The 25,170-nt window shown below is 43.4% G+C and overlaps 1 protein-coding gene across 3 annotated transcripts in view; it reads right to left on the reverse strand.

Annotated features, from left to right (window-relative positions):
- Positions 1–25,170, reverse strand: part of Tmem108 (transmembrane protein 108) — a 276,755-nt gene that overhangs the window by 242,727 nt on the left and 8,858 nt on the right. The window lies entirely within an intron of this gene.

A 25,170-nucleotide genomic window follows, 5' to 3' on the forward strand; every position in this document is an offset into this window, starting at 1 on the left:
ATTACTCAACATCCACTAAGATGTTTATTACTTTTTTGGAAACCCTCCCTGGGCTAAGCAGACAGTGGAGCTGAATGGTGGTCAGGTCAGTAGAAGTGATCTCTGGCTTTAGGCACTGATGTCTTGAGAAGAGTTAGGGGGCACCACAACTCACAGAATGGCATACAACATAATTTTCATCAACCCAGGTACAGCGAGCGGGGAGAGAAGAAGCAAACCATGAAGGAAGGTTCTTTATCAGGTGAGAATAGTCATGGTAATACAGCATAGTCTAAGGGGATGCTATCTGCCTGGAGAAGTGCTAACACTTTTTAGAGCTGTGTTACGCAGGAGAGCCTTCCATGACCTCTGCCATTCATGACTCTTCCCTGGGCATAGGGAGAGCCTTTGACTAAAGCCAGCGGTGGCTCTTGTGGCTGCAGTTAGATTGGAGTTCTACATAAATGATGTAAGGCCATTCCAAGTAGGAGCCCAGGGAGCGTCCCAAATGCTTGAGTGTTGCCCTTTCATACCCACAGCCCTGGTAGAGAGCAGATTCCATCACTTCCACCTGTCAATAACAGGCACAATGAAGTCCAGGGCTTCCATCTGTCACCCTTCAGCCTTTCTCACCAGAGGGTCCCTTGCATTCTTTTCCCTGATGCTGTTTCTCACCCTCCATAGTACCTTCAGCTCCAGGGTTGTATTCTCCAGAAGTGCAATATCTGCCCCTATTTCCTGGTACCCTTCCGGAACAATACCCCTGTCTTGACTAAAGCTTGGCTTTCCCCGAGGACACCTGCTCACCCACTAAGCCCACACCAAGGACTCTTAGGCAGTGACTTTCCCCTGGGCTGTGGAACTTGGGTGTGGCGGGGGCGTCTTTGCTGCTTTTTGTTAGCACATCAAGACCGCTAATCCCCCCTTCCACTTATGTAAAACCCTGAGTTTTGAGTCATGCACCATCAGACTATCCCACCCACTCCATCTCATTCTGGGAAGCCCTGGGTTGCTGGCCCCCTCATTGTCACTCTGCTTCATGCCAGCGGCTCTGGCCCTAGGTGAACTCAGAACCACACTGATGAGTCTGCTCTCTGTACACTTCTCCAAGGTCATACACCAGTCCTTTCCTGTAATACCTCTGAGCCCCTATCCACCCACCATTTCCCCGTCAGTCTGGACACCTGGAACCCCAGTTTCAACATTCCGGTCCTGTTGAGACCCATGGCGCACTGGCCCACTACCCTTCCCTGTCCCTTAGTTTCCTCATAATGGGCTTCACCTCATCAGTCACTTTAATTCCACAGCCAATTACCAGAACTGTGCCCTTCCATATGCCTTGGGCTCCGTCTCCACTCTAGTTCACGAGGAAAAAACAATACCTCATTAACTCAGCCCTCCACTCACTCACTTGTGGGCCCAGAGGGACAGAAAGGAGACAACTCCATGAATGTCCTCATTATTAATTCAGAATCTTGAATTTTGACAACTCTCAAAATCTCTTCCCCTCTCTCTAGATATACAGGGGCGGTTCATTCTTTTCAGAAATGTACTGACATCAACCATCATAGAATTTCAGAAAAAAAGACAAATTTAATTCTGTAAAAGTAAATTTTAATAAGACTTCCTTCAAGTTTCTAGGGAGGCACGTATGTTCTGAGTGAGACTATTTTGTCCAGATTCCCCTTGGCATCAATTTTTATGATGATGCTAAAAGAGATCGCATAGCTGAGTGTTCCGAAGATTTCCCTGCCATGGCTTGAAACCACTGCCTATCGCAAACCGTAAACTACATCTCCAACTCCCTTTACACCTTTTGTTAATCTAGAGACAGAGTACCAAGAAGCCATCCAGGCTGACGTTGGATTCACTTTGTAACCCAAGCAGGCCTTGAACTTATGGTCTTTCTGCCTCAGTTTTCCAAGTAGCCAGGACTACAACCCAATCCTTAGTCTACAGATTCAGGGTCACTAGCCATCTTTCTTTAAACCTACCCTGATTTTTAGAATGGGGGCCAGTGAATACTGGGCTCCGAATAATAACCAGTGACTACCAACAAGCATTTTTAGCCTTTTGAGTGTGACTAGATTGACAACTTCAAATTATGGGATTTGAGACAAGACTATGAATTATCAAAAAAATTTAAAAAGCTTTCCTGGCTACTGTTTGTACATCAGGTCAACAGGTTGTGATTCTTCAAGGTCAAAAATTAATATTCTTTTGCTAGAAATGCTCACTTCAGAGAATGGAGCCTTGGGTTGAGAATGACTGAAAACAGACTTTATTTGCAAGTCGAGTAGGTGCCCTTTCCTCCTGGGGAATGCATTGTCTGTCTTTCTCTCCAGCATTTCACACAGAAGCCTCGGTGTCCAGCCCGCAGATTCAAATTGCAGGTTCTTAGGGTGCCTAATGAATCGCCAATGGAGAAAATTGCTAGTTCCTTTAAAAATAAATGCCTAGAGTGGTAACAACACTCAGTTAAACAGTACTGGCAGCCTGCAAATTGTGCCTAAATTCCTCTTTCAGTGTGAGACACCGATTTTCCTCTCATATCGGAGGTAAATGGTCAAGGAAAGTGTTGAACTAGAATATATACCTGCTGTCCCCAGCATCAGGACCTTATATAGTCCACTCCGCATCTCCTCCATAACATAGACCCTGGAATTAATTATTCTATACTTTAAGCTTCTGGGGAATTGGATACACTGGTCAATGCTCATATTAGCCCAGTGTCATAGCAGATTTGGTTGAATTTAGTAAAGACTCTATTCAGCTCATGTCTATTTCTCTCCACTGCCTTGTTATGAATGACGATGTGACACAGCTTATGGATTTGAGAAGAAAGGAAATCATAGATGCCAAACAGAAGCAAAAATGGGAAGTGTTAATTACCACAACTTTATCTGGGCACACTGTGTGCACGTGTATCACACTTGAATTATTTTCCTCAAGGCAACTTAAAGAAGGGTTTATGTTGGCTCGTTAATGGAGGGCATGTAGATCTACCGAGGTGGTAAGGTATGATAGGAGGCAGAGGCAGGAGCATGAGGCTACCTGCTCACACTGTCACAGGGCGGGCAGCAGAGAAAGGGAAGCACTGGTACTCATCTGGCTTTGTCCTTTTCCCCTCTTTATTCCACCCAGAATCCTATCCCATGATACTGTGTGGCCTGCATTGAAGAAGCCCTTCCTTCCTCAGTCAGTCCTCTCTAGAAATAAGCCCAAGGTGTACCTCCCAGGCTATTCTAAATCAAACTGACAATGAAGACTATAGTCCACTAATATGGGCAATTTACCCATGTAAATAAACATAAAATTTAAAACATATCAACTGCTGCAAATACTTGGGTCAGCAGGGATAGACATGTTTTAAATACTGTTGTGTGTGTGTGTGTGTGTGTGTGTGTGTGTGTTTATGTATGTATATATGTATATTTGTGTGTATACAAGTGTGTGTGTGTGTGTGTGTGTGTGTGTGTGTGTGTGTTTTCCCTGGTAAATGAGCAGAAGCCAGAGGTTCTCTCTTTCCATCCTGATCTCTCATGCTCTCTGCTTTATTCCTTTGAGACAGGGTCTCTCACTGAACCCGGAGCTAGACTGTTGGCAAGCAAGGCTACTGGCCAGCAAGGCCCAGTGATCCTGAGGTATCCAGCCATCACCCTGTATGTACATATAAGGATGAAGTTACAGGCACATGTAACCATATTCACATTTTGTTTTGCCTACCTAAGTTCTGGTTATTCGATTTCGTGATTTCTTCAAATTTGTGCATCAAGCATTATTACCCACTGAGCCATTTCCATCCCTAAGTTTTTAATTATTATGTTTCGAAACAAAAAAGTTTCTTTCACAGTTTGATTTCCATGACATGTAGATAGATTTCATCAGCTCAAACTTTTTAAAGTCTGATATTTTCTGATGGTTCCAGTATTATAAACTTTTGTGTGATCAGAAACCTCTTTTGAGAAGCTTGTGAAATCAGATCTAACCAGAAAATGTCCTTAAATATAAAACTTTTGCAGACAATTTCACAGCTCAGAAACTCATTAGCCAGATTAATGATGTTAACAGCAATGGGAATGAAGACATCATCGAGTGTGATCTTGGAACAAATCGCATTTTCCATACCTGTTATGTTTCTCTGCAAGGGGATGACAAATTCTTCCATGTACAAGTATAATACACGACACCCATCACAGGTGTAGGTCAGGCTGGTCCTTCCAACACCCCCTCCATCCGCATCACCTCATCCCCATGCCCACCACATCTACAATGTTTGAGTAACATGCAAAGCAGGCTTGGCTTTAGTTTTACCAGGCGGCATGTCTGGTTGAGCCCACACATATACAGGGGTCTGCACAATTGGGAAACAATAACAAAATTCTCCCCTTCTATCGGCAAGTGGCAAGCTTGTTTCAGAGCCTTAGAGTTTGCTCAGTAGCTTAAAACTACTTAAGCCCTTTTCTGCCCATCACTTATCTCTGGCCACTCATGATTTCTATAAACCCTAGATCTTCAATTTTAATCACTTCATAGAGAAGGATTGAAAAACAAAACCCTAGTGACGTGGGTAATCGGGGGAGACAGATACAGGGAAGTAGGCTTATAAAGGACGACCATCCAGGATTGTAAAGACTAACAGAGAGGATACAATAACCAGTCTGGGAGGTGAGGGAGCAAGAAGTTAAACACCGATTCATGAGCAGCATGGAAGGAAATGCTCTGAGTGTTTCTCCTTCTCAAAGAAGCAGCATTTGTCCTCATCCTTCTGGGCTGCTGAGGCAAAGTACTTAGACAGGGTGACTTACAGTACTAGAGGTTGAAGTCCATCATCAGGGTGTGTCCTAATTTTAGCTTTAACTGTCAACTCCACACAGCCTAGAGTCACCTGAGAAGGGAGTCTCAGTTGAGGGATTCCCCAGCCTGGCCTGGCCTGTGGCTGTGTACACATTGATAGTTACTTGTGGAAAAGGGCCCAGCCCACTGTGGGCAGCACCTCCCTATGTAGGTGATCTGGGGTGGCACAAGAAAGCCAGCTAGGCATGGGATGATGAGTGGCACAGTCAACAATATTCCTCCTCTGCCATTTCTGTTTTACATTCCTACTTGGGTTCCTGCTCTGATTTCTTTCAATGAACAACAATGACCTGAAGTATAAGCCAAATAAATCCTATGCTCATCTAAGTTACTTTGGTTAGAATGTTTTATCACAGCAACACAAAGGAAACTAGAACAGAATGCCATCGTGGTCAAGTTCTGATGGGAGTCTTCTAGGTTGCAGGCTGGTGACTTATTGCTGTGTCCTTAGATGGTAGAAAGGGGGCACGCTGGCCTCTGGTGGTAAGGGCAGCAATCTCTTTCAGGGCTCCACCTCACAATTGATTTCTCTCCAAGGCCCTTCCTCTGAGCATCATCATATTAGGGCTTAGATTTTAGATGAGCCACCCTCTACTACAATGATCAAGATGTAAACTGTTCCAGCCCAAAGGTCCAAATGAGATTCAAGATGACCAAAGTATTCAGTGGTGAGTGTTTTCACAGAACCTCCATAGAACTCAGAGGCGTGATCGCAGGGCCTAGAAATTTGTGCATAAGTTTCTGTCTGACCTTGAACAAGTAAGTCTCTTGCTTCCTTGGTCTGGTAATCATCAGTTTCAATATCACAGTCTCATAAAAACCTTCCTGTACCCAGAGGCAGCTTCCCAGTGTGGATTTCTGTCAGTACTTTACACTCGAACCAGATAACAATCTCTCTCTGTCTCTGTCCCCTCCATTGATAGCTCCTTTGGACTCCCTGAGCCTTACACAGTGCCTGACACAGAGGTGAGTAAAATAGGAATGGAGAGATAAGAAATGAAATTCATAAAATAGTATCTTAACACTATGGTCAATCTGTATATCCCCAGGATGTGTTTACATGCTCGAGTAGGTAAGGGCATTTATTTCTCTCCAATTATACGAAGGCTTAGGTCTAATTAGATTAAATCGTTTATGGACCACTACCTATTTTGATTGCTCGCTATAAGGAATAAAATGTACTTGAGAATATATGAGAAGTAGGTCTTGTCTCTGTTCTTCAAAGAAATGGGTCTGGCCATGGAAAAGTAAAATGTGTTCGATAACCAGGACAAGGGACTAGCACTCTCATGAAAATGCTGACCTCACCAGTGTACTAGAGATTTAAGCAGCCAAGTGATCTTAGTGGTTATGAGCCTAAGCCACATTCTCCAAGAACACACTGCACCAGAGCAGTGACCTGTCCACCCTGTAGACAGACAGCCAACCTGTATGAGACCAGTGGAAATAACCCAAGCCCCAACCTGACCCCCAGTCAACAGGAACTCTTTCCAGTTTGAAGTAGGGCTCATGGGATTACAGGTTCTTCCCAGGGTTACCAGATAGGGTTATACAGTCCACATGCATATACCACACACACATAAGTAACCAGAAGAGTTCAATCCACAGAATACATAAAAGGCCAAAGAATGCAGAAGGATTCAGTTGTAAAGACATTGCCTCACTCATAAACTGGTGGGCGAGATAAGAAGAGATGATTAATTCAAAAAGAACCACCACATACATGACAATACCAGGCCATATTAATAATGAAAAACCAAAGATCAAAGTAGAAAAACATCACAAGCAATAGGTTATTGTTGCTTGGAGTAGAGAAAGGCAAGCCTTCCTTTGGTACTTAGGAGTATAGGGAAGATAGAAGAAACATTGGGATAAGAAAGAAAATGGACAGGGGAAATAGCTTTTGTGAAACTAAAATTTTAGGCCGCACATGAGGCTTTATCATGAGTGAGAGAGGGTGAGGGTAATGTTTTAAACAGAATGAACAAAAGCAACGCTGATCTGCTGTCGGCTGGGCAGTGAGACAAGGGCAGAGCTGCCAGCCAGGCTGCATTGTTCGAGAACGCTGGCAGGTACATCCATGCTAAATGTGCTGTAATTGAGAATCGATACAAGGCAGAGTCAGCTTTAAATAAACTCCAAGGGCTTACCCGAGCATCGCCGTTAATGTCATGTTGCATTTTATACAATGGTGTTCAGAATAAAATGCTCTACATTTGGGTACTGGAAAACATCATTTTAAAGAAATATTTCTACAACAGACACTTAGCTGCTGCCTTTACTATGAAGCAGATTCTTCACTTGGGTCCATGAGGCAAATACAAGGCAGATGAGAGTCTGGAGCCTCTGCCTTCCTTCATTGTGTACCTGTACTCTGGCTGAAGGCACCGAAATAAATTCTTGTCCTTGACCTCTCTTCTGGAGTCACCTTGGGTTCTAGAAAGAGCAACACCTTACAGGACAGACAGACAACTCACATATCCAGATGAGAAAAATTACCTAGGAGGGCAAGGTTGCACACTCAGCCATTCACAGCTACCAAGTAAACAGCTTATCCCAACACCAGGCCGAGTAGACCTGAGCAGAGACCATACCTTGACCACCAAATATACAAACCTCTTGTCCTCAATTTACATCCTAACCCTGTGCCCCTCTCTTAGAGATGAACTTGGGGATCCCTGAACATCTTTATCTGTTGCTTCCGTTCCCAAAGTGGCAACACTGAACTTTCTCTATTTTTTTTTTTTTTTTTTACTATTTATCTCTTTAATTGGTATATTGGAGGCTGCTGGAGTGCAGGCTTTTATCATACAAACTCCAGTAACAGTTTTTGGTAATGACGGCTGTAACCCCAACATTTAGTCTTCACAACAACTCTCATCTTACATGAAAGGAAACAGATATTTGGCTCTAAACTGTGCAGTATAGCCATGAAATTGTTGTCAATTTCTAATGTGGACAAATAGACCAAGATACCAGGAGAGTCCGTGAGCAAAATTTTCAAGCTCATAGGGAAAAGTCAAAGAGAGCATTAGCAGCTAAAAATATGAAGTCCAAGGGACATTAACACTTTACCTAAAGTCTCATTTCTAAAATCTGATAAACATGGGATACATTGCAGTCCCATTTGTCTATAGTGTCAAAGTCTATAAATGCCTCACATGGCCACTGGAAAAAAAATAAGACAATCCATGGAGGGAGGAGAGAAGAGGATTGAAGATCAGCCAGGTGAAGTATGAGTTTGTGTGGAGAAAGACCAGAAAGAAATAGGCAAAGGACACGGGTTTACCTGTGTACAGCCTTCGTGCTGTCCAGGAAGCACTGGCTACAGCCAGCTGGGAACCCCAGAACTGTGGAACGAGAGTTTTCTCCTAAGATTTTTTTTTTCCTGAAGAAACAAAGCAAAGACAATGGAAGAGACTAAATAGTGTGGTGAGGTTAACAAATGGAAGAGGCAAAGAAGCACAAGAAGAAACTCCGGAGAAAGAGAAAATACAATTGTAGGGCAGTCACAAATGCAACATTGGTATCATCCCCCTTCCAAAGCCCAGAGACAACCATAGAAGAGGGGTCAGAAAGATTGTGAGGGCCAAAGTGGAGGGGGACAAGAGCAAAACAGTGTCTTCTGGACATGCAGGACTAAGTGTACTCATGAACTCACAGCAGCTGTGGCTGCTTGGCAAGACCTGCACAAGATCGAGCCCCTCAAAATGCAGCATGGCGTGGAAGCGGTTCATAAGCCTCCATCCCTAAGTGAGGAGCTATGGACGGACGATGGCTTCCGGGAGAGGAGTCGTCGATTGTCTTTAATGGTGTGGCCCCTGGGTAGGTCAGCCATGCTCCAGTGGATAGCCCCACAGCCATGAGGGTAAGGGCAGTACAAATTGGACTTAATGAGTTACTAAAAATAGATAAAAGAGGAATGCAGTCAGAAGTTGAGGGATAGGAAAGTGGGGAGGATCTGGGAGCAGTAAGAGGGGGAAATGGGAGGATGAATGAGATCAAAATACATTGTATAAAATTCTCATAGAATAAAAACGTAACTATCTCTAAATTCTAGGCCTATCTTAATATGGAATCTCCCAGAAAAGACACATCACTTTCTGAGCGGAGGGTTTTTAAATAACACACTGTCATTAAATACTCACCAAATACTGTAGTAATACAATACCAATGAGTAAATATTTCAGAATGATCCATCCAAAGGGAAAGGGGCAGATACCATGGCTAGAGGAAGTGCACCCATCTCTGTTGGCCTGCTTCCTGGTCCTCAATGGGTGCTCTAATGGGTATGTTGACAGGAATGGGTCACCCATGTCAACACAGCAGCCACGCTTCACTTCTTTGAAAGCAAATGCCAAGACTCACTGATAGACCCAAAGAAAAAGGCTGAGCAGAGTCCATCATCTCTTCCTGCCACTCAGAGGATGGGGCAGGTAGCTCCAAGCTGGAGGACTCAGTCTAAGATGCTTGAAAAAGAATCTACACCCCAAAATCTATGTTCCCTGGGGCATTTAACCTCTTAGGAGCCTCATAAGGTTTGTGGCATGAATGGTTTAAAAAATTCAAGAGCTGGACACTCATTTCATCCCTCAGAATCTCTTTATTCTCTGAAGAAAGCAGATGCCATTATTGTGATTACAGCATGGGCACCAAGGGGCTGCAAATTAATACCTAATGCTAAGAGAACTCATTAACTTTGTTTCATTTTTTGTTATAAAAATGGCATTTGCACGCATTTGAGTTACTTTGCCTTTAGCTTATACTGCAAGATTACTGAGTCCTTAAATCTTAAATAGATTTTAATCTTCTGGTAACACATAGTTACCTAAACACATACACACACACACATACATACATACATACACACACACACACACACACACACACACACACACACACACACAGAGAGAGAGAGAGAGAGAGAGAGAGAGAGAGAGAGAGAGAGAGAGAGAGAGAGAGAAAGAGAGACAGACTTTTCCCCTTTTCCCTTTGGAAGAAACATGAATACATGTTCAAATTCATTGGATGCAATTCTATATATTCCCCCTTTACATTATGTTTAATTCAATGAATGGGACAGATACCTTCCCTGAGTCAGAAGAGAAACTGGAGCATTTGATGTACATCTGCTCTTTCACCTGGGTCAGCAGCTGGATGAGAAAACGGTCCCAGCCACCCTTCAGTAACTAATGCCATCCTTTCCCCAGCCAGCACTCAGAGAAGCCCTGCTGAATTCCTTTTCTTTGGAGCTTTTTTCAACAGAAGCTGTGTCCCTTTAAGAAAATACAGACTCTCTGTCCCGTGGTCTGGCTGCTTGTAGAGAAGTCTTAGTCTTAAATGGATTCAATGGGATGATGGGCTGCTTGTACTGCCCTGGATCACTTCACGCACAGCTGTGTGGGTCCAAATGGAGCCGGGACCACGTCTGCCCCCACACAGAATCATAAATAAAGGCTGAGCCTTCTGTGATAGTGGGATACATCCCCTCACAAAGCACTCAATCACCGGTGCAAAGGGAAGGAATGCCCCAGGGTCAGGCCTTGAGACGTGAACAAAACACACTGTCTAAAAAAATTAAGCCCATTTCAGTTCAGCCAGTCATTCCCCACATAACAGCCCTTGTATGTGATTTATTTTTGGAGTAAAAAGCCAAGTTATTTTCATTTATCAGAGCTGGAATCTTACTCACCCAGCTGTTGAGTAACACTTGTCAAAGATGTCAAAACGTCTTTCAACATTTAGACAGCCACCTAGCTATTATTCCTGGGGGACACGTGGTTAGCTTAAAGAGTCACATCTGACAGATGCAAAAAATGAAAAAGATAGATATTTTGTGGAAGCCACAACTCTCATTTCCCAGTCACCCACCCCGGCCATCACACCACTCTGCACCGTGAGATACCCAGCCTTCTCTTCACAATAACTGCTGAGAGTCTGTGGGTTTTCTCTTTTTGGCTAATCTTATGATTCCTTACTACACCCATAACTCCAATCTCTGTTGATATAATTTCTAGCTAGGAGTGAAGAACTCAGGGTCTCATATCCAGTCAGTCTACTGCACCACTACTGTGAAAGCTGCAGGACTGTCACCCTTACTGAAGCCATCTATCCAGAGCCACAGCTATTTAGACCAAGACAGAGCATCAGCATCCCTAAAATGGCCAGGAAAGAGGGTTTTGACAAGTAGGGGTGATAGTCCCTGAGGATTATGAATGGATCTCTATATAGCTATACTGTTCCTTTTATTCTTTGGGGGCTGGTCTGTAGTCACCAGTTCAATCAGTAGGTACAAGAAAGGAAAGCAAGAACAGAAGGAGCCAAGAGAAGTCAAAACGGAAATGTTGGGCCCAGTTAATGACCAAGAAGTAAAACATGGACCAACCAACTGCAGTCAGTGAAAACACAGCCTCGAACTGCAACAGGTCGAAAACGCTCTTCCTCCTCCTCTCAGAGGCCCTAAATGCATTAGATCTGGCAAGGTTACATGTAGCCTCTTCCTTGAAGGCCTGCCTTTGATCCACCTCTACTCCCCTCCCTACCTAAAAGGCACACACCAAGCTCATCTCTCCAGCAGTGCTCTTCTCAGTAATAACCATTTAAAGATCAGCTGGCTCAATGTCTTGATTAGAATGGTATGGGAAGTTAGTATCTGGGAATACTAAACATGACACAATGGATGGGAAAGTTCAACACAATAGTGACCCATTCTATCGAAATGCTAGTAGCACTCCTTACCCCTTGAGAAAACTGGATCTCCCCCAACAGTCGGGACAGACAGAAGATCAGGAAAATATGGAAGAGAAAAAGGTATATGAAACCTCTATAATTAATAAGCAGCTTTCCTATTGTGACCAAAAGTAAGAGAACATATCTCTGATACCAATTAACTCCAACATTTCTACTAAAAATCCCCTCTAAAGCAGTCAGAAAATAATATTAGATATACAGGTTAGTGACAGAAAGTACTCAGGGAGAAACTTAACCATGGGCCAAGCAGATTTTTATTAAACCTGCCAGGCTACCCTCAGGGTGGAAAGAGAATACAGCCCAGGGCAGAGTTACAGAAATGAGCTATAGGCTTGAGGTTAGCTTCTCAGGTCCTGACTGGCTGCAGGTAGAATACTGCTAAACAAGGGTATGGGAATATGCTGCCTAATTCGGCCTGGAACAAAGTTGGGAATGTGGAAGATGTCAGGTTTCATCTTTCTGGGAGGGGTGTATCTGTAAGAGGAATTGAAACCCTCTACTGTCGTGTAAGCTACTCATAGGTAAATGCACTGAGACAAAATGGTGCCACCAATGTTAAGCTCTGTCATTCGTGCCTTTAAGTCATAAGGAATAAGGTGAAGTGTTCCCTTCTCTAGCTACTTCCCATGGACTCTGGATGTAGTACAGGGCAGGCTAAGGAATGGTGAGCCCCTTTGGTAGTGATTGACACCCTCTGGTCATGAAGATCTCTGTCACCCCCTGATTGGTGAAGGCCTGTATGTGCTCACGTAAAAGAGCAAAAGAGGCGTGGCCCAAAGAATAGGACCAAAGTTATGATAGCGAGGGAGACTCTTGGGGTAGGAGCCAGGAGAGAAATGAGCCAAAGAAGTTCCAGAAAGACTGCTGGATTTGGAGTTACTCATCTGGCTTTCTTGCCCACTCCCTTAGCTTAGGTGTTGCATTCTGAACCAGGCCTGACTGATTATGGTAGAAATAGTGCTTCTTGCCCCAGGGTTAAGTAGAAGTCATCATTTTCTGTCACGATGAGATCCAGGCCTCTGCAATTTTGGAGGAACATTCCTACCTACCAGGGAGTCCAGCTGTTACAGTTCTGGGTCCTGAAGCGAATATCTAGAGTGGCAAGAAGAGGGATGGGTTGAACGGCCCATTAGTCCCTCCCTTACAGGTCACCTGACCTGCCTTAGAAGTTTAGGGGAACATATCTCTTTTAACTGCTTTGAGGTGACAAAGGGAGTGATGTAGAAAGGGCAGCAGTTAGTGTGCCTCCAATGAGGGTCCATCTAAAATGCCACAGTAAAACTTAACAGATGGCAAAAACCCAGAACATAAGATAGCCATGGAATGATAGCATGCACCCTTGGAGTACACTGTACGAGTGAGTAGCTATAACACACAAATGTGAGACTATTAGACCTTGTGTAATTCCTACTGAGATCATAGTTAAGAAGAGTTAGGGCAGCTTTGTCCTTGCTGAAGAAAGAAAACCATCTAAGGAACCCTTGGTGTGCTTTGTCACAGGTATTAGAAAGACTGACAGCTTTTGTCACTGTTGTCAATTATAAGATGTAAGGGGTATCGGTTTGGTAGACTTAAGACATTTTTCTTTGGTCAGCATAAAGTTCAGAATTGACCATCGGGTCTCCTCTATCACAACCCTGTGGGGGAACATTAAGAGATGAAGTTAATGAGGAAAAAAGGTTTTGCTTCTCAATTAAGTTTTGATTAGTAAGGTGAAATGTAAGTGTACAACTGGCTAGACCATGCACCAGAGCGCCGTAGAAGGCTAAGGTAACTGCGTAATCAGCAGTTTGCAAGAGAAGTCAGTTAAGTCAGCATCTTTTACAGAATTGTCTAGCAAAGTTCCAAGGACAACAACACTTGGATATCTTGAGTAATTTCCCATACCCGTGAGTTTAATAACAGATTATTTTGGCATTCCCCTTCAATCATGGAAAACCGATGGCCAGGGTTCAGAAAGACACATTACAGCATCTGTGCTAAGTACTCTTCCAGACAGAGTGCTATGGTTGGTTAGTACAACTTTTAGCTTTGGCTTCAGTGTTTAATAAAACAGGCCTGTATCTCAGCTGTGGATAGACACTGCAGTGCTGAGGCAAGCCAAGGAAGGTCTTGTCTTCTATACGTAATCAGGAAGAGAATCATTCGTGAGAAACGGTTGTTCAGATAGCAGTTCATATAGCTGAGTATATGTCTTTGGACTGTAGTCCCCTGAATTGTTACAGAAGCATCCTGATCATTTTCATCTTGATTACACTTTCCTGCTGGGTGTTTAGGATCATGTAGGTAGCCACAATTAATTTTTCCTTTGGTGCTGTCAAAGCCAAATGAGGGCCCAGTCCTCAGAAATCACTTGGGATTATGAGAAATCTGTGATTCCTCAACCCTTTCCTACTGTTGTTCATTTTTGTGACAATAAGTCAACGGCCTGGCTTGACCTGACTGTTCCTTCCCAGAGAAACATTTCTCTTGTGTTGACCATCCTCTAATACACTGGATGCTGGCTAGAATTCACTGTGTGGGGTCTCTGTGACCCACCCCTGAACAAGAGAGCAGGTGATTTTTCACAGACCAGAACATTTCTAGAGATGGTCTACAATCCCCTATGACCTCATTGACGAGGGGGAAATAGTCTCCATTTTAGTTGCTCTGACCACATTAGAACAACCACCAAGTATGGTTACTAAACACAGAAGATCAGTTACACAAGTAGATCCCTATAACTACTGAATAATATGCTAATAGCCATGTATTTTAAAATAAACTCGATTAGACATACATTTTTAGCAGTTTATGGAATATTTTTAACCTTAGAAACTTTAAGTCTCCACATACCTTAAATGACTTACTCAGAATTTTATAACTTGCAAAAGCCCTTTAGGTTTTATTCCCATTCTGTAAGCATGCATTCATCTTAATTTTCACATACAAATCTTTTTCAACTAAATTAATTTTCATCATTTTATCATTTATAACTTTTTAAAATTTCTTAATACCATGAGATATAATAGCATTAACAAATGAACTTACTATCTGCTGAGGGAATTTTCTCCCTGAGGGAAGGGGTAGCTAAGCAATGTCTATCCTCTCTTCATTAGCTCCCAAAGACAAAACCAAAGTTCAATTTCAAAACTACCTTGGAGAACCAATGAGTTTATTGGGCTTACTTATCAGCCTCACTTTCCTTACATCTGGTGCCAAAAACCAAGCTCCTCGTAGGGTCCTTTGGGCAGAAAGTCCTCTTTTCTCTCCACAGGGGTCATTCCTTGAGGAGCACAGACTCTCACTGGGCTCACTATTTTGGCCTAAACACCCACCAGTCACCTGAGATCTCTGTGCAAACCTCATTTGGAGGTTTTATTGGCACTCTATATAATCCCAGCCTGGTGCCATTCCCTTACTCTCCTCCAAGTACCCGCTCCCCTCCTTCCTTCCCAGAGTCTTTGGTGTCTATACTGGAGGCCCTTTACCATGCACTCAAATTCTTCAGGACAAGGTAAACTCTCTAGGTCCGTCTCAGAGGTCCCCTAAGCAGACTTCAGACTCCCCAGGAACTTCACATTCCTCTCATCACCCAGTCACAAAACCTGGAGGTTAGGTGAAGCTCTCAAGTTTGACTTTGTGATTCTTCTGAGTCTTTCCAGCACAGGGAAGCCAGCTCCTGAGATTTGGGTCATTTTTCCTCTTCTCCCTAAGTCTGGAGGATGTCTCAGGTGGCAGGATCAGACTCTGTACCAGTTCTGGCCATTCCATTCAAAATCACTGCATATCTAAAACCCAAATTTCCATGAAACAGGCTCTAAATTGTCCATCCCAGGGGATATTCCTTTGGCCTATCTCAAGACAATCTCCAAGAATCTCTTCTTATCAGATTCCAGCCTTCCAAACTCATTTGGCTACCCACCTAAATCTGGCCTCAACTTGGAATGTTTGTTCTCAATATTCTCACCTTTCCAGACATCCTTGGATAAAACAATAAATGGTCCAATGTCCCTTGCCTTTTTTGCCTTCATTTTCACTCCTCTCTGCAACTCCTGCTCTGCCTTCCAGATCCTCCTTTGCCACCAAAAGGCCGATCCCAGATCCAGCTCTTACCCAACTCCAGTTTCCTGGCTTTCAATCCCACTGAGGAACCTCCTCCCCACACTGCCCCCAGCTTCCCTACCTCCTCAATCCCCAGGCCTCTCCCTCCTCCAACTCCTACCAGCCCATTAGTCTCACATACCTCAAATCCACAGATCTCCATAGACAACCCCAATCATCTTTGCCCTTATCCTCCCTTCCCCACACCCAATCCAGAGTAACTATGTTCCCTCTACATAAGGGGGCAGGAAGGGATGGCCCCACCTGAGTCCATGTGCCTTTCATCCTGGTGGAAATGGACGTTATTGAATAAAAACCTAGATTGTTCTCTGAAAACCAACTCCATTTATAAAAACAATTCACTCAGATAACTCAAATCTATGGACTCACTGGGATTATATACACTATATCCTGACCTCTACCCTCACACAAGATCAAAAAGACTGCATCTGGAATGCAGCCCAGGGCCAGACCCATAAACTCCATCAACAGAGTGATCCCTCCCCAGAGGAGATAAAGCAATCTCTTTCAGAGACCCATTTAGAATTATCAAAACTCTGGCACTGGGACTCACCACCTACAATTGATGGTAAATTGGTTAGCTGAGGGAATGCAACAAAATGTCTATTCTACAGCTAACTTTAACAAACTAAAAGAGGTCACCCAGAGCCATGGTGAAAACTCCACCTTCCTAAAGCATCTCACAAGGCAATCGCTAAACACATCAATGTGGACATCAACTTCCCTGAGAATAATCTATTACTTCATGTTCATTAGAACATTAGATGAAAACTACAAAGACAAAAAAAAAAGGATCTTTAACTCCTCAAAATGAACTTTTAGATATGGCCTTTAAAGTATTCAACACAGAGAGGAGACCAAAAAGGAACAGAAAAGAGACCTCAAAAGGGATAGGAAGGAGTACTATGCCAGCTTCTAATACATGGCAGCAACTCTCAACAAATCCTCACCCAAACATTTGGTCCATCACCAGCTGTTCCAAGGAGGCAGGGTCAGCCTCACCTCCTTGTTTTTGATGTACTCAAACTGATCACCTGGCTAAGGATGCCCTAACCCACAGCTGCTCACCAAGAAGGCTTGAACAAACTACAGACAATGGGACCATTAGAAGATGGACTGTTGTGTCACACTAATGTCTCCTCTGACCTCTGTCAACAACCCTCATCCCCCACCTTGGTTCTGTAAAGGGACCCAAATTCTTGACCCCTAACCAAGCTTCAGCACTACCTTAGCTCATCAGAACTCAGGGTGAACAGTCCAATGGCTGGTAGAAAAACCTCTTTCACACTAGACCGGAGGCCTCTTTTTCCCTCTTTACTGAAAGGCATGGACCAACCTAACATACTAACTAACAATAACAGGAGTCATAGGCATTCCCCATAATCCACTCTGTACACATAACTTTGTCTACCAGCTTGGCAACACAACCTCCAGCCACTCTTTTACACAAATGCCAATGCCCACTCCCACTGTTAGACTGAGATCTCTTAAGGTTTCTATACGTGTCCCTTCCCCCTAAAGATATCCACCATATTCCTCAGCCCAGACTTGGGTGATGCTCCTGTCCAAACTCAAACTTCCACCCATAGCCTCTTGTCTTCGGTCAACCCTCTCGTCTACAGCACATCAAACCCTTCAGTAGATTCCCATCACAGTCCTATCCTCATAACCTTGAGAAACTCTACCTTCATCAGCCAGGACCAGTGCCCTCTCACCACTACCACACGCCTCAGCCACAAGCCCACTGTTGAGTAGCTATTGCAAGAAACACTTTTAAGTTCCATCAATTCCCTTCACAAAACTCCTATCTGCAGTGCCAAGAAGCCCAATGGTACTTATTGACTGGTCTAGGACCTCCAACATATCAACCAAACCATTGTTCCTTCCTTCCCATCACACTCCTCTCCATCCCCTCCTTGGCTGCCTTCTTTTCCATGTTCAACCTTAACAATGCCATCTTTACCATCTTCCTGCACCCATCCTCCCAAGCCTTGTTTCATTTCCCTGGGAAGACCCAGACATTCTTGCATGCCCAGAAACTCACTTAGATGCTGTCACCCATGGATTCTGAGATAACCCTCATTACTTTAGACATGCCCTACAGAAGGACCTCACCAAACTATATTTACCATCTAATTTACTTCTCCAGTATGATTCCTTCTTATGCAGGCCGTCCCCACAGACCAATCTCCAACACACCCAATCCTTTTCAACTCTCTGACCTCTTGAGGCTATGGAGTCTTCCAAGATAAGGCCCAGATCTGCCAATCCTTGGTCACCTATCCGTGCCTCTCAATATCATGAAAAGGGAGAACTATACCCCAAGCCAGCGTGGAAGAAGTTTTTGCCCATCTCCTTCCCGAAACTAAATGTGAATGCTCACACTGGGCCTTTGTAACTTCTTCCGTATCTGAGTTCCCAACCTCTCCCTCATTATGCAGCATCTCTATGAGGCTGCTAAAGGGCCCATAGAAGAATCACTGCTATCCCCCATTCCTCCTTTCTCCCATAAACCTACTCAAGTCCATCTCCTGTGCCTCTACCCTAGCCCTTCCAGACCTACACAAACCCTTCTGTCTCTTCCTACAAATCAATCAGGGATAGGCCCTTGTAATATTGTGTTGGGGGGAAAGATTCCATGTCATCCATAGCTTATTTCTCCAAAGAGCTAGACATTGCCACCAGAGGCTGCCTGTCCTGCCGCCAGACCTTAGCTACCATAGACCTGTTTGTCCTGGGGCAAACAAAATCTCCTTTCACAGCCCCCTACACATCCTTCATTACACACTCAGGAACCTCACCAGCCACTGCCAGCATCTAATTATATTGGGGCAAAGGTTTGGTTATAGAAGAAAATGGGATGCCTTAGTTTGACAATGTCTCAGAGCCCCAGGGCTCGGAGGTCAGAAAGTAGACACTCAAGATGGGAGGGAGAGGAAAATATAGAATTAGTGGGTCCTCTGCTCAGGGTGAGTGAGAGGGGACGCCCTAGTTGAAGGAGGACAAGAAATGGAGGGTAGCCTGAAGGTCTGGGTGCTCCTGATGAGCACCAACAAGTGAGTCCTCACCAAAGACAGGGGCAGAGGGAGGAGTCCTCAGCCAGGTGCCTGGGCCTCGGAGTGAGGAAATCCATAGGAAGAGGAAAAGCCCCTAAAAACTCATTCGGAGATTAGGACTACAGCAGCATTCAGAGTCAGCAAGGGGAAATGGGCAGGAAGAAGGGCTTGACCCCAGAGAGATGGTAGGTCATCCAAAGGACTGGGGTAGAGTCCCTCCGGGGAAAGCTAAGCAGGTGCTGAGCAGGCTTTCATGAAATCCACCAGCCTGGACTCAGGGAGGAAAGGAATGCAGCCTGGGGAGAGTCAAAGAAGCTAGCAGTATAGGAGTAGGGTTAGAGCAGGATTGCGGCTAGCTCGTCAGCACTGACTGGCTGGAGATGGAGCACTGCTACATGAGGGTGTGGGAGCATGAGGTCTAAGGCAGCCTGCTGCAGAAGTGGAATTCAGAAGGTGATAGGTTTCATTTTCCTGGGAGAGGTGTGTCATCAGAGGAATTGAAACCCACCACACTCTTAAAAGCAACTCATGGGTGGACTGAGACAAAATGACGTCACCAATGGTAAGCCCTATCAACTTAGTAAGAAAGAAAATCACCTTTGTTCACAGATGACATCACTGCCTACACACATACACACACACACACACACACACACACACCAAAAACAAAACAAAAACACAGAAGAGAGAACCCTCCTGGAGCCAGTGAACAACCACAGCAAGGTTGCAGGGCTCAAGGATCTACACAGAAGCCAAGCAGGCAATCACACTCTTAGATAGATGTCTTGGGTGGACAAGTACAGTCAGAAATTTAAAACCATATAGTATATTATCAGTACTCACACAAATTCAGTACTTAGGCATAAATCTTAAAATATGTACAAGTCTATGAAGAAAATATCCTAACTCTGAAGAAATCCAAGAACAATGAAATAGAGAGATATTCCTACTTATGGACTAGAATATTAGATGTTAGTTGTTCCTTCCTGCATCCACAGATTAGCATGTTACTGGTCTCACTGCTGTGAAAAAATACCTGTTAAGAAAGTATTTGCAAAGGTCATTTATGAGGAAAGATTCAAAATATAAAAGTCCTTAAAAGTCAGTAAGAAGCAGGACATTGGTGGCTCATGTCTTTAATCCCAGCACTCAGGAGGCAGAGGCAGGTGGATCTCTGTGAGTTCGAGGCCAGCCTAGTCTACAGAGCCAGTTCCAGGATAACCTCTAAAGCAATACAGAGAAACCCCGTCTTGAAAAACTGAAAACAAAAAAGTCAGTAAGAAAACACAAAACCTCACTATAAAAACTGACCAAAAACCTTTAGTAGACATTTCACCAAAAAGATACATACATGGCAAATGTAGACATAAAATGACGTTACACACACATCAAGGAAATGCACATTAGAACAATGAGACATTATTACCAGGCCTGTTTTCAGATGCCTCAAATCCAGAGCCCTGACAATACCCAGGACTGGTCTAGAGGAGCACACTGAAACCCTCATTACTTGCTGGTGGGGAATGTAAATGGCACAGCCATCCTAGAAGAAGACAGTTTTTCAGTTTCTTACAAAACAAAACATTCTTACAAAAAGTATCCAGGAGTGACATCACTTGATATTTACCCAAAATAGAGGAACTCCTGTCCACCCAAAAGCCTGCTCATGGACGTTTAGGGTATCTCTATTTAAAATGGCCCAACTTTGAGAGCAACTAAGATATCCAGGAAGTTCTGGAATCCAGTACACAAAAGAAATGAGTAATCAAGCCACAAAAAGAGGGAAAGAAACTTGTGTTTACTGAGTGAAAAGTCACTTCAAAGGGTTACCTATGTGTGACTCCAACTGCATGAAAAACAAAACTGTGGCCATAAGAAGATTAATCGCTTCTATTAGTTGAGAGGTGGGGGAGGGGAAGGAGCTATGACTAAATAGGACACGGAGGGGTTTTAGAGAAACAAAAATAATGCCTGGGATTATAATCATGAACATGTGTCATCACGCATTAGTCCAAATCCAAGGAATGTACAGCTTCCCAGACTATACTCTAATGTAAACCACTGTCTTGGGGTAATTATGATGTAAATATAGGTTCGTAGACCTCAACAGAAAAGCAAATCTGGTGGTGGTGGTGGGGGGACAGTGGCAACAGGGACAGACAAGCATATGTAGGAGGGGGAGGGACAGAGGATCTTTGTATTTTCCTTTCTACATTCTGCTTCTACCTAAAACCACCCAAAACAGTCTTTAAAAAACAAAACAAACAAAAAGAACCTAACAAATCTCTGAGTTCCAGGCCAGTCTGGTCTACAGAGCAAGTTCCAGAACAGCCAGAGCTACACAGAGAACCCTGTCTTGAAAAAACAAAAACACAAAGAAGGAAAAAAGCAAGCACTGTGTCATCCTCCCAACCGCCCCTCTTCCACCACCAAGTGAATCATCCACAGGACCAATCCCACCCCAGCCTCCCGTCCTTCCCCAGACATCCTACTAAAGGCACACAAACTTCTCATTCAAATTTCCTCTGTCAGGCAGAACAACCTTGGGCTCATAGGCTTTAAATTACATCTCTTAAAAATGTCTTTATTTCCCTATCTCTTCATTTGTTCAAATGAAAATTTCTGAGCAACTAATATTGGTAATATTAATAGATAATATCAACAGAAAGCCTTCCGTGCTACTCAAGGGCTTAATCACTAAAGCTATGCTGTAATAGATCGGTGGAAAATTAGAGATTTGTTCTTCAAGGGATAACTCCTCAGAGGTTAGGCTTGTGAATTAAGACCCTCCCATGAAACACTTTTCTGTACCAAGTCGAGGCTTGGAAGGAGAGGTGAAAATTCTCTTCTAGCTTCTTCTAGACTCTTTGTAGAGCTCTAGGCAATCTCAAAAAAACAAAAAACAAAAAACAAAAAACAAAAGGCATGCTGCACAAACTAGCTGAGGGTCAGTCAAAGAGAAAAAAATGGACAGAGACAGTTCCGCAGCCCTAGACTAAAGGGCAAATATTTTAGAGAGGGTACATTCTGTCATGTCAGAGGGACAGACCCATGGCACTGCCTATAGCCAGCAAATGTTGCAGCATCATTAAAAAAAATTCAGCAAGACATACAAATATCTTACTAGAATAGACATGTTCTAAAAGAATTCTGTTTTACATGAACTGATATATTTTATTTATTTATTTATTTATTTATTTATTTGGCTTTTCGAGACAGGGTTTCTCTGCATTGCTTTGATATCTTTTTATAACAAGAATGCATGGTCACTACAAATGTTGCCTTCTAACACACTGGGAGCCTTAGGAGCTAAAGCAGCAGTGTCTAGTGGAATGTTCTCCAATGATTGACGTGTTATATGTCTACACTATCAAAGACAGCAGCCAGAAACATGTGGCTATGGGCTCTTGAAATGGGATAAGATCAAATGAAGAACTGAATTATAAATCTAAATAACTTAAATAGTCACACATGACTAGTGGCTACTCCTAGGACAAAGTTCAGACCCTTTTGGGAAAATGACATAAGATGTTAGCATGAGAAAATCCTATGTCTATTCTAAGAACTTAGAAACATACTTCTCTGTACTTTCCCCACCACAGACACAAATATACCATGTGAGATGCCATGACATAAGCCATGGAAAAGAACAATGATTTTCCACAAGTCACCTTGGGGCCTGGTTAAACTAGTTCACAAAGACTACTCTGAGACTTTGGATCCTAAAAGTAACAAGAAACCAAGCAATGCTGACGACTGTCCTGGGGACAGAATTTTGAGTAGCACTAGAAAAATATAGTAGGAATGGCCTATGCCTACCAAGATAAGCATTGTACTTGTCCACTCCCTTTTCATGGAAGAGCTTCATTCCTTAAAATACACAGACTCCTTTCCAGGCCTTCTCACACACATGCAGGCACACAGGCATGCACACACCCCAGAAGCCAAAGAAACCAGACTTCCTACCACAGCCTCCCATACACTAGATCCAAGGCAGAGAACAGGGGCAAATATTTCATGAACCAGAAACACAGCAAAGAGAACTCAAAAAAAAAAAAAAAAAAGCCTACAGTTTATATCTAATCCCTGCAGTGGCCATGTCCAGTAGTGGGACTGAAGCTCTTTGCTAAAATAGAATAGCTTTTACAAATTAGTTCAGAATTATGGCCTTCTTTTCCTGTTCCAAGACACAACACTGGGAAATCCTAAAGAACGTGTGTTTGATGAAAACATGTTATTTATCACTCTGAGGGTGTACATTGAAGAAGCCTTTTTTCATATTCCATATTCTCAAAGGAAAAAAAAGAAAAGAAATGTAAAAAGTTCTAGAGTAATAGTGAGCTTCTCTAAGTAGTCAGTGTCTTTATATGACTCACAAAAATTCATCTGGATTGTCAGTCACACAGAGGAAATTTTTAGTTTGGGCAATTACCTCTCTATGTCCTTTGGTCTAATTATATGTGAGTCATTTTAACATTAAGAAATCACCTGACAGATGCAATTTCCATGACTACTCTTTGCAATAGCCATCTTTTTGCCTCGTGCCCTCTGTTGGTCCTTAACTTTGCAAAGGAAAGCTTTCATCCAGAATACATTGCTGCAGTGAGACAGAACACACCTTCCAATGATCTCAGCATCTAGGCCTGCACTAGATTACTGTGCACACTACTTACATCACCAATCTTTAACTCCCATTGCTCCCCCTTTTACTGACATCAGGAGGATTCTTGGGACCTAAGTATCTGGGAGACAGTTACCACTTAGTATTTACAGAAACCCTCATCAACCACTCGGTACTATGTACCTTGCTTTCCCAGGCTGAGTTACCATGGCATACCTATTTTATAGGGAGGGAAACTGTGAGGACAAAAGGAATTAGGCAGATTAAAACACAGCCCTAGAGAAATCCAGAATGAGATTAAATCACTGTATCCTCTCAGCTGTGGCAATCCTATCTACCAAGAAACATTTAACAATACCCAGAGACCTTTCTGGTGGTCGTGACTGCTTGGGGAGCTATTGGCATTTAGTGGGGAGAGGCTAAGGGCAAGGGCACACCATACATCACCCTACAATGCACAGCCACAACCACACAAGAACTGCCCCCACTGAAATCAGTACTGCCCGGTGCCCTGGTAACTCTCACACCACTTTCTTTGGCCCTTTATCAGTGGTTAAAGAATGGTTGCCTACACAATTTGATCCTTGTACAGTATTTACACAGAAACATGCTAGCTGATTGCTTTTTTTTTAATGTAAAAGACTTCTCAGATACATTTAAAATAGAGGTAACATGATAAAAAGCCACAGATAAAACAGAGTAGCCCCAAGATAAGCAAAATTCTTTTAGGGACAAAATTGAACAAGAACACTCCTCTCATGAGTGACCTCCAGGCTCCGGGCTGAGGTCTGTGCCAGCTGGTCACCTGGGCTCCTGACCTCCCAGCTGCATCTCACTTCCTCATCCCTAAGCATGTGGGTCACTCAAGAGCAGCAACGATGCACACTTGCGGGAATCTCCAGGGATCTGAAACCCTTAATCGTCTATATTGTTCAGTAAATTGTACTCATTAGTGAGCCACATGAGGCACAGATTTACAGGCAGCCTTTCCGGGTGCCCTCAGTCTAGCAAGGCCTCATGACATTGAACCCACTGGCTGAAAACAGTCCTCCCTCTAAGTTAAAGAAAAAAAATCCTGCCACTGCTCCTGTTCCTCTCTAACCATTCTTAGCTCTGCTTGAAATAGTATTAGTCATGATTCCTTCTTCAAGAAGTCTATTTTTTTTTTGTTCAAGTGCAGAAGTTGGACAGCCTAGAAAAGAAGTAGTATTCCTCCCTGGACCTCCGCCTAGACTCAGAAGGGTTCACCAAATATTACATCCTACTAAGTCTTGAATTATCTATTTGCCACAAACAAAAACTCCAAATCAGGTTTGATTACCAAATCCCCAGTAATAGCGTACAATATACCAGTAACTACAAACAGCTAAGGGGCTGGGTATGTGGCTTCCAGGGATAGCAGATGGGAAACTATGGCATGGGCAGAATACTGTGCTTTAAGCTACTAGGGGCACCACAGCAGGGACTTCAGCTCTGACCAGCTATTTCCTTCACAAACAGTGATCATGAAGGAGAATTCCAGTGACTGACTCATGGAGGAGGAGGATGGTGGGAAGGAATTACCAGGCTATTACCAATATGCTATCACTTCAGGAAAAAGGGAAGCCTTAACAAGCCTACTTGTACAAATCACATCCCATACATACTCACTCAACAACCCTATGTAGAGATACCTCCATGCACAGAACTCAGCCCATCCTTGGTCACCATTTCTCATAATTATTGACTTGAGTCCAAGATTTCAATAAAGAAAGCTTTAGAAGCTTTTCAGAGACACAGCATCCCATTGCACTGACTCCAAGA

Source organism: Cricetulus griseus, chromosome 4 (assembly GCF_003668045.3).
Source record: "Cricetulus griseus strain 17A/GY chromosome 4, alternate assembly CriGri-PICRH-1.0, whole genome shotgun sequence".
In the NCBI taxonomy this organism is placed as follows: domain Eukaryota; kingdom Metazoa; phylum Chordata; class Mammalia; order Rodentia; family Cricetidae; genus Cricetulus; species Cricetulus griseus.